We start from the raw sequence: 11,340 nt of genomic DNA, 5'->3' as shown, positions 1-11,340 counted from the left end.
GTGAGTACAACTGTACTGATTTGAAATTGTTGACATATTTCCTTCTCTTTGGTAAATAGCTGTTGCCCTGAGCCCTTGAGGGTCCCGCCCTGGTCCTGGGCTCAGTCCTCCCTAATATTTTAAAATATTTTGAATATTACCTTGCTGAGTCTAGTGCTTTTAATGCTTTTAGCTAATGATTGAGTTCTATTAAAAAAATTTCGTTGAGTTTACAGGTGGAAGTCAAGGTGGGTGGAGTATTAAGAGGACAAATTTGCCAGTCCCATGGGATAAATAGCTAGTTTCTAATGGGTATTGATTTCAAAGGAGCAGGGTAGAAATATGGCAGTAAGTTCCCTGCACCTTGACACGGATGATGATCATCACCACTCGTCATCCTTGTTCCAAAGGGAAAGGCGAGTGGAGAAACGAGAAAGAGGAAAGTGATGGGCGCAGAGTAGCATTGAACACATTTGTGACTGAACAAATAATTGAATACAAGACTGCATGACAAGTAGAAGTACCATCTCAGGATACTTGTTTTTATGAGGGTTAAACAAGGTAATCAATGCAACAAATGTGAAGCACTTGTTTTTATGAGGGTTAAACAAGGTAATCAATGCAACAAATGTGAAGCACTTGTTTTTATGAGGGTTAAACAAGATAATCAATGCAACAAATGTGAAGCACTTGCTCTATGTCAGGTTTGGGCTAAAATACAAAGTTGGGTCCAAACAAAGACTGTTAATTAAGAGGAGAAAGTAAGGTTGAGAAATGAGAAAGTGTATGCAGCAAGGAATTGATGGGCCAGAGAAAGGTCTGGTATTTTAAAGGATATGAAAGATAATGAGCAGAGAATAAAATCAGCAACAGGTTTCAGGCATTAAAAAAAACAAATTCACATAATGCTGGTATTAGCAGAACAACCCAGCTCTATGAGATAATTCTCTCACTATACTCCATCTTACTAAACTTACACTACTGAGCTCAACTTGGGCCCCATATTTAGGATAGACATTGGAACGTGTAAATGCTCCAAGGGAGAGTGGCCAATGAGCAGGGTCAGCTCGATGTGCATGTGACAAGTGCGCTCACACTGGGCGCTTTTAGAAGGGCACTGCACTTGGTTAAAAGCCCTGTCAACTGTCTTGAAATTCTAGTAATCTTATCTTTGAACTTCTGTTTTGTAAGTGAAGTCCGATGGGGCCAAGGAGATAGGTGCGTGCTCACATCCCCGAGCCTTGCCGGGCATCCACAGTCAGCATCTGTGGCCACTACCTGGCAGCTGTGATGCACTTACCTTATACTTGCTTTGAGTCTCGCCGAACTCCCATGAATCATGGGCCCCCTAGATCCTGTGCCGTGTTCCATATCAACAGCATCAGGGGTGCCAGCAGCCACAAGAGGCCACACTTTCCATCAAAACCAGACCTTGCTTCCAACGCAGAAAGAAGGTAATGGCATTCAAAGAAACAGGAACGACCTAGGAACCCTATCTTATCCTTTCTTTCTTGGGTAACTTCGCCGTACGAGCCAAGTGCTTATGCTGAAAACGATGATCTAGAAGAGAAGGGAAACACAGGGCAACTCGTAGCTCCTTTTTCTTTCTTACTCATCATCAGGTAGAGAGTGTTGGTAGAATGTGCACATATCAAGAAGTGAAACAAAACGTTTTATGCAGCATTTTCACTGTTCTGATAAAAATGAAACCTATGCATTGATGAGTTACAAAATACAAAATGTAATTTCAGTGATTCTGCACACAAGATAAAACCTCTTATCATTTGCATTTAAAACTGGCATTGCATAAATGGTAGGATTCGTTCTGACAGTTAAAATTTAATTTTTTCTTTCCCTAGAATGGTAATTACCCCTACTGCGCTTTTTAAAAATTATTTTTTTTAATTGTGGTAAAACACACAACGTAAAATTTACTGTCTTAACCATTTTTAAGTGCACGCTTCAGGGGCATTGAGTACTTTCACGTTGTGAACACCCACCACCATCCATCTCCAGAACCCTTTTTGTCTCACAAAACTGAAATTCTCTACCCACTGAACAATAACTCCCCATTGTTCCCTCCTTCTAGCCCCTGGCAACCACCATTCTACTTTCTGGCTGTATGAATTTTGCTACTATAGGCAATTCATATAAACAGAATCATACAATATCTGTTCTTTTGTGACTGGCATATTTCACTTAACAACGTCCCCAAGGTTCAGCCATATTATAGCATATGACAAGATTTCCTTCCTTTTTAAGGCTGAATAGCTTTAATGGCTGAATGCCATTGTATGTACATACCACGTAATCTTTATCCACTCATCGGTTAACGGACACGTGGGTTGCTTCCACCTCTTGACTATGGTGAATAATGTTGCTATGAACATGGGTGTACACAGACCAGTTCAAGTTCCTGCTTTCAGTTCTTTTGGGTACATTCCAAGAAGTAGAATTGCTAGATCATATGCTAATTCTGTTTTTAATTTTTTGAGGAAATGCCATAATATTTTCCATGGTTGCTGTACCAATTTACATTCCCAACAACAGTGCACAGTGTTTCCTTGCCAATACTTGTTATTTTCTCTTTTTTGATAGTAGCCATACTAATAGGAGTAGGCTGGTGTCTCATTGGGGTTTTGGTTTTCATTTCCCTAATGGTTATTGACATTGACCCTGTTATGTTTTATAACTAATAAAAAATATATATATATATATTTTAAAACTAAATTTATTTATTTATTTATTTTTGGCTGTGTTGGGTCTTTGTTGCTGTGCTTTCTCTAGTTGTGCTTTCTCTAACTGGGGCTACTCTTTGTTGCGGTGTGCGGGCTTCTCCTTGTGGTGGTTTCTCTCGTTGTGGAGCACGGGGTCTAGGCACGCAGGCTTCAGTAGTTGTGGCACGCAGCCTCAGTAGTTGTGGCTCTCGGGCTCTAGAGCGCAGGCTCAGTAGTTGTGGCACACAGGCTTAGTTGCTCCGGGACATGTGGGATCTTCCTGGACCAGGGATTGAACCCGTGTCCCCTGCATTGGCAGGCGGATTCTTAACCACTGCACCACCAGGGAAGCCCGAGCTGGGTAGAAACTTAATCTGAGTTTATGAAATCTCTTTGCAAGGAGATGTTGATCACCTGTTGCCCATCACTCTTGACTGTGGAAATAGGGAAAAAAGACTTAGTGAAAGTTTCAGAGATTTATTCATAAAGGAAAACCGCCTAGCGCAAGGTGATGCAGCTTGATGTCAAGGATCCAGTGGTTGGTTTCACGCTGGATTTCAGCTTTGGCTCTGTCACGCATCCCCTGTGCAAGTGCTGGGTTAATTGTTAAATCTCTCTCTGTGCCTTGATCGGCCAGGCAGGGCAGTAGGGGCAGATCCTGAGATGGGCCAGCGTTGTGTTGTATGGCACTTGCCTTGTCTGAGGCGCTTGCATAGCTTTCAAGCAAGCAAGAGTGAAGGAAGAAAGGGAGCTTTATCTGTCACCAAGGGGGATTGGGCCATTTCTGCAGGCCCAGAAAGTTTGGGGATCTGAGGATTCAAGTTTCTCAAGTGCATCCAGGCAAGTATTCCCATCCCAAGTCTCTAGGTCCTATTCCTTCTCTACCAGGACACTTCTTTGGTACAGACCTGCCTAGGCTAAGGAGTCATCCTTCTCTGAAGTTCTGCCAACTCCTGTGGTTAAGTCCTGGGCCTGGTCTCCAGCTCTCTGTTCTTTAGGCTCAGGAAATGAAGGTCTCTTTAAATACTTCCAAGGAGACTCTGATTCTCACATTTTGCTTTAAATTAATGATTGATTGCCCTGCACCTGTCGTTTTCCTTTTCAAAGCCATGGAGGGTTTTTGGCAGTAGGCACCCTATTCCAAAGTCCTTATGAATACTGCGTTCCTCTCAAATGCCAGAGGTATCGCATGAATTTATGCACCCCTCCACCTGTATCACCCCCTCTCCACCAGAGGGGACATTTTAGCAATTGCACTGCTACTGAATGTCAGGAACTATCAGTACCCACCTACCACCAGTGATGAGATCCACATTGCCTTCCAATCGGTGGGTGATCCAATTCCAGAATTCATCCTTAGAACTTGTTTTCTAGGACCACTCCTGGCACCAACCATTTCAATTGGGTCCCTTAGAAACAGTTGGGCCCAGGGATTCAGGCCCATTTGTTTTGCTGAGGGAGTGCTTTTCAGGAGAAAATCTGCACCATGATAAGGGATGCAGGATAAGGAAAGCTAAGGATGTAGTTCTGGGTAAAGTCTAGTCTCCACTGAGCCAAGAGGTTGTGTGTGTGTGTGTGTGTGTGTGTGTGTGTGTGTGTGTGTGTGTGTGTGTGTGTGTGTGTGTGTGTGTGTGTGTGTGTGTGTGTGTGTGTGTGTGTGTGTGTGTGTGTGTGTGTGTGTGTGTGTGTGTGTGTGTGTGTGGCTCTGAGGCATATATCACAACATAAAGTTTCTCACCTTCAGACACAGAGTTAGCCTTCTGAACCCCAGTATGAGTCAGTCATTGGCTCCAGGGTACCCTTAGGGATAGGGCATAACCTCCAGGTGAGGCAGTGCCCAGTGGCTGAGGGCAGTTCTCCCAGAGAAGGGGGCAACTGTGAGCCATTAGCAGCTACCCTTTACAATAGCTGAGGAATGGGATCTGGGCATCAGATGTACTTTCCACCCTACTTTTGGATGGTGACCGGTATGGACTATATCACTAGGACTCCTTGTCATCTGCTTTCTAGTCGGGTTAAAAAAAAACTGGGAGCCCTAGCACTGGATCACACAGGAAATGGAATGAGGTCAAGGTATTTATGCACTTGGCTTCCTCCCTGTAAGATCATCTTAGGCTGGCTACCTCCCTTGACCAAGTCAAACAGCCCTGTCCATGTGACTTTTTTCTTCCAGGTTCCTTCCAGGTAAACCCTCCCTTCCCTCATCCCTTCAAACCTGGGTGTTACCCTACCCCTTCTAGTTCCTTTAAGTCCCATCCATATTTTGTCAACAATCTCTTTATTAAACATTCCTTGAATTATTTTAAGTGTGTTGTGACCTGTGGCGACTAATGCAGTATGCCACCATGGCAGCAATTGATGGGATCAGAAGGATAAAAAGTTTACTTTTTACTCAAGTACACAGAGCATCTATCCAAGGTTTTTGAGTAGAAGAGTGAAATAATCTGATTTTTTTTGAACTTTCAATTTTCTCTTAGTTGCCTGTACCATGTAGGTTTTCCAGTAATTCTTTTCAAGAAAAGAGACAAGAATGTTATATGTTCTGAGCCCTCATATTTCTGACTATGCATGTGTGTTTGTGGTTTTCATGCGTAACTGATAACTGGCTGGGTATTAAAATTCTTGAGTCAACAGTTCTAGCCTCCCAGCTGTGTAGATGCCTTTCTAGGATTCTAGAATTTAGTGTAAGAGAAGACAGAGATGAGCTTTATTTTTGCTTCCTTGTAGGTATCCCATTTTTCCTGCCTCAATACTTACAGGATTTTCTCCTTAAACTTATGGTTATACACTCTGCCACAGGGTATCTTAATGTGTCTTTTCTTATATTTGACAAAACCTGTATGTCCTATAGGACTTTTTAAAAGTTTTTTTGATTGATTGATTTGATGATGGCTTCTGGTCCACTCTTTTTTTTTTTTTTTTTTTTTTTTTTTTTTTTTTTTTTTTTTTTCGGTATGCGGGCCTCTCACTGTTGTGGCCTCTCCCGTTGCGGAGCACAGGCTCCGGATGCGCAGGCCCAGCGGCCATGGCTCACGGGCCCAGCCGCTCCGCGGCATATGGGATCCTCCCAGACCGGGGCACGAACCCGTATCCCCTGCATCGGCAGGCGGACTCTCAACCACTGCGCCACCAGGGAGGCCCTGGTCCACTCTTTTTAGATTTCTTACACAGGAATATTATGTAATTATTAGTAATCTTATTCTTTTTTCCTCTCCATTTACATTTTTAGTCTTTTTCCTCTGTGTTCTATGCCAGCTTTTTTGGCCTCTCTTCCATTCCTCTGATTTTCTTCAGTCAATTCTGCTCCTTACTGCTTCAGTGAAGGGTTTGATAACTGCATTGGAATTTGTTTCCTGGCACTCCTTGCTTATCTAACTTGCTCCCCTTTTAGCTGATCTGTCTGTATAACTCCTTAACTGTTTTATCTGTGACTTTCTGAATTATGGAGACCATGATGCCGAGGTACTCTAAAAATTTAGTTCTTATAGTACACCATTTTAAAAATTATAGTTGTCTTTTGCTTCAGGATAATTGACTCATTCATTCATCTATTGTAGTGAGTACCTTGGGATACATCAGAACAAAAGAGACAAAAATCTCTCTTCTCGTGAAGCTTACATTTGGATTAAAAGAGAAAGACAATAAACAAAAGGCATAATTAATTAGATATCTACAGAATGTTAGAAAGGCTAAATGTTCTGGGAAAATAGAGATGGTAAGAGGATTGGATAGTGCACTCGGGGACACTTCATTGAGAAGATGAAATTTGATCAAAGACTTGAAAGATGCCTGGGAAGTGTTCATGCAGCCCTCTGAGGAAGAGCTTTTCAGATAGGCACACAGCAAGTGCAAGACCCTTAAGACAGGAGCATGCCTGGTGTGTCTGAGGAATAGTGAGGAGGCCAGTTAGGCTGCAGCACGGTGAATAAAGGAAAGAAGACAGGCAAAGAGGTCAGAAAGGTAACCTGGGGATACATCCGGAGAGTTTTTGGGTTTTACCCTAAAGGGTTTTGGCTCTTACCCTAAAGAAGATAGAAAGTCTTTGGACAGCTTTGAGCAAAGGCATGATCTGATTACATTTTGAAAGAATCTTTTCCACCATTCTATTGAGAACAAGTTAAGGGGAGAAAAGGAAAAGTAGAATATGGAGAACAGTTAGAAAACCATTGCAGTATTCCAGGTGAGAGGCGACGGTAGCTAAGGACCAGATGGTCACAGTGGAGGTAATAGAACGGTCAGATTTCAGATATATTTTATAGGTAGAACCAGAAGGATTTTCTGACAAATTAAAATGTGAGTTGTGAAAGAAATTAAGGAGTCAATATAACTCCATGATTTGGGGGCTAAGCAATTGGAGGGATTCAGTTGTCATCAACTGAGATGTGAGAAAATGCTTGTGGAGTAAGTCTGGGGGAGCAGTTTGGAATTTTGTTTTAGATGTGCTAAATTTGAAATGAAGAATCATGAAAATGTCACATCGAATATTTATTTACTTTTCATTGAAATATAGTTGATTTACAACATACTAGTTTCAGGTGTGCAACATAGTGATTCAAAATTTTTATAGGTTACATTCCATTAAAAGTTATTTTAAAATATTGGCTATATTCCTTGTGCTGTACAATATCCTGGTACCTTATTTTATACATGGTAGTTTGTACCTCTTAATCTCCTACCCTGTCTGTCCTTCCCCCATTCCCTCTCCCCACTGGTAACCACTAGTTTGTCTTTATATCTGTGAGTCTGTCTTCCTTTTTTGTTACATTCACTAGTTTGTTGTATTTTTTAGATTCCACATATAAGAATATCATACAGTATTTGTCTTTCTCTGTCTGGTTTATTTCACTTAGCATAATGCTGTCCAGGTCCATCTATGTTGTTGCAAATGGGAAAATTTCTTTTTATGGCTGAGTAGTATTCCATTGTATATACATCACATCATCTTTATTCATTCATCTGTTGATGGATACTTAGGTTGTTTTCACATCTTAGTTATTGTAAATAATGCTGCTATGAACATTGGGGTGCATGTATCTTTTCAAATTAGTATTTTTCTTTTCTTTGGATATATACCCAGGAGCAGAATTACTGGATAACATGGTAGTTCTATTTTTAGTTTTTTGAGAAACCTCCATACTGTTTTCCATAGTGACTGTACCAATTTACATTCTAACCAGCAGTGTACGAGGGTTCCATTTTCTCCACATCCTCTCCAACATTTGTTATTTGTGGTCATTTTGATAGCCATTCTGACAGGTGTGAGGTGATAGCTCATTTGGTTTTGATTTGCATTTCTTTGATTAGCGATGTTGAGCATCTTTTCATGTGCCTGTTGGCCATCTGTATGTCTTCTTTGGAAAAATGTCTTTTCAGGTCTTCTACTCATTTTGTAATCAGATTGTTTGCTTTTTGACATTGAGTTATATGAGCTGTATATATATATATATATATATATATATATATATATAATTTATTTTTCATGGAAAGGCATTTTATTTTAAATATAGCAGTGTGTGCATGTCAATCCCAAACTCCCTCCCAATCTATTCCTCCCCCCACCCACCCTTCCCCCCTGGTAACCATAAGGTTGTTCTCTAAGTCTGTGAGTCTGTTTCTGTTTCATAAATAAGTTCATTTGTATCATTTTTTTTAGGTTCTGCATATAAGCAATATCATATGATATTTGTTTTGCTCTGTCTGACTTACTTCACTTAGTATGATAATCTCCAGGTCCATCCATGTTGCTGCAAATGACATTTCATTCTTTTTAATGGCTGAGTAATATTCCATTGTATAGATGTACCAAATCTTCTTTATCCATTCATCTGTTGATGGATGTTTAGGTTGCTTCCATGTCTTGGCTATTGTAAACAGTGCTGCAATGAACATTGGGGTGAATGTATCCTTTTGAACCATGTTTTTCTCTGGATATATGCCCGAGAGTGGGATTGCTGGATCATATGGTAGCTCTATTTTTAGTTTTTTAAGGAACCTCCATACTGTTCTCCATAGTGGCTGTACCAATTTACATTCCCACCAACAGTGTAGCAGGGTTCCCTTTTCTCCACACCCTCTCCAGCATTTATTGTTTGCAGATTTTTTGATGATGATCATTCTGACTGGTGTGAGGTGGTATCTCATTGTACTTCTAATTTGCATTTTTCTAATAGTTAGTTAGCAATGTTGAGCATCTTTTCATGTGCCTCTTGGCCATCTGTATGTCTTCTTTGGAGAAATGTCTCTTTAGGTCTTCTGCCAATTTTTTGGTTTTTTATTGAGCTGAATAAGCTGTTTGTAAATTTTGGAGACTACTCCCTTGTCAGTTGCATCATTTGCAAATATTTTCACCCATTCTGTGGGTTGTCTTTTGTTTTGTTTATGGTTTCCTTTGCTGTGCAAAAGCTTTGAGTTTAATTAGGTCCCATTTGTTTATTTTTGGGAGATGATCAAAAAAGATATTACTGCGTTTATGTCAAAGAGTATTCTGCCTATGTTTTCCTCTAAGAGTTTTATATTATCTGGTCTTACATTTAGGCCTTTAATCCATTTTGAGTTTATTTTTGTGTATGGTGTTAAAGAATGTTCTGATTTCATTATTTTACATGTAGCTGTCCAGTTTTCCCAGCCACTTATCAAAGTCCTTCCTCCATTTTATAGTCTTGCCTCCTTTGTCATAGATTAATTGGCCATAGGTGCGTGGGTTTATTTCTGGGCTTTCTATCCTGTACCATTGATCTATATTTCTGTTTCTGTGACAGTACTGTACTGTTTTGATGACTGTAGCTTTGTAGTATAGTCTAAAGTCAGGGTGCCTGATTCCTCCATGCTTTCTCAAGATTTTTCTTTCTCAAGATTTCTTTGGCTCTTCAGGGTCTTTTGTGTCAAAACTTTTTTGTTACAGTTCTGTGAAAAATGCCATTGGTAATTTGATAGCGATTGCACTCAATCTGTAGATTGCCTTGGGAATATGGTCATTTTAACCATATTAATTCTTCCAATCCATGAACACAATACATCTTCCCAACTATCTGTGTCATCTTCATTTTCTTTCATCATTGTCTTATAGTTTTCCAAGGAGGTTTTTACCTCCTTAGATTTATTCCTAGGTATGTTACTCTTTTTGATGTGATGGTAAATGGAATTGTTTCTTAATTTCTTTCTAATAGTTTTTGTTAGTGTATAGAGATGCGACAGATTTTTGTGTTTATTTTGTATCCTTCAACTTTATTGAATTTATTGAGCTCTAGTAGTTTTTTGTGGCATCTTTAGGATTTCCTATGTATGGGGTCATGTCATCTGCAAACAGTGACAATTTTACTTCTTCCTTTCCCATTTGTATTCCTTTTATTTCTTCTCTGACTGCTGTGGCTAGGATTTCCAATACTATGTTGAATAAAAGTGGCAAGAGTGGGCATCCTTGTCTTGTTCCTGATCTTAGAAGAAGTGCTTTCAGCTTTTCATAATTGAGTATAATGTCTGCTCTGGGCTTATCATATATGACCTTTATTATGTTGAGGTATATTCCCTCTGTCCCACTTGTTGAGAGTATAAAAACTCTTTATAATTTATGTTTATGATAAAACATAAATGGATGTTGAATTTTGTAAAAAGCTTTTTTTGCATCTTTTGAAATGATCACATGGTTTTTCTTCTTCAGTTTGTTAATGTGGTTTATCACATTGATTTTGTGAATATTAAAAAATCCTTCAGATATAGAGAACAAATGTATGGATAACAGGGGGGAAAGGCGGGGGGGTGGGATGAATTGGCAGATTGGGATTGACATATATACATAATTGATACTATGTATAAAATAGATAACTAATGAGAACCTACTGTATAGCACAGGGAACTCTACTCAATGCTCTGTGTTGACCTAAATGGGAAGGAAATCCAAAAAAGAGGGGATGTATATATACGTATTGCTGATTCACTTTGTTTAGAAACTAACACAATACTGTAAAGCAACTATACTCCAATAAAAAAATTTTTTTAAAAAGAAAAAAATTGGCCCATGGGGAAAAAAAATTAAAAATAAATAAATAAATGAAATAAAAAATCCTTGCATCCCTGGGATAAATCCCACTTGATCATGGTTATGATCCTTTTAATATATTGTTGAATTTGGTTTGCTAATATTTGGTTGAGGATTCCTGCATCTATGTTCATGAGTGATATTGGCCTGAAATTGTGTGTGTGTGTGATATCTTTGTGTGGTTTTGGTATCAGGGTGATTCTGGCCTCAAAGAATGAGTTCAGAAGTGTTCCTTCCTCTGCAATTTTTTAAATAGTTTGAGAAGGATAGGTGTTAACTCTTTTCTAAATGTTTGGTAGAATTCAGCTGTGAAGCTGTCTGGGCCTGGACTTTTGCTTGTTGGGAGTTTTAAAATTACTGATTCAATTTCATTACTGGTAATTGGTCTGTTCATATTTTCTATTTCTTCCTGGTTCAGTCTTGGGAGATTGTACCTTTCTAAGAATTTGTCCATTTCTTCTAGGTTGTCCATTTTACTGGCATATAACTGTTTGTAGTAATCTCTTATGATCCTTTTGTATTTCTGAAATATATGTTGTAACTTCTCCTTTTTCACTTCCAATTTTATTGATTTGGGCCCTCCCTCTTTTTTTCTTGATGAGTCTGGCT

Source organism: Mesoplodon mirus (genome assembly GCF_964341445.2).
Source record: "Mesoplodon mirus genome assembly, chromosome: 3".
Taxonomy (NCBI): Eukaryota; Metazoa; Chordata; class Mammalia; order Artiodactyla; family Ziphiidae; genus Mesoplodon; species Mesoplodon mirus.
This window is presented reverse-complemented; position numbering follows the sequence as displayed.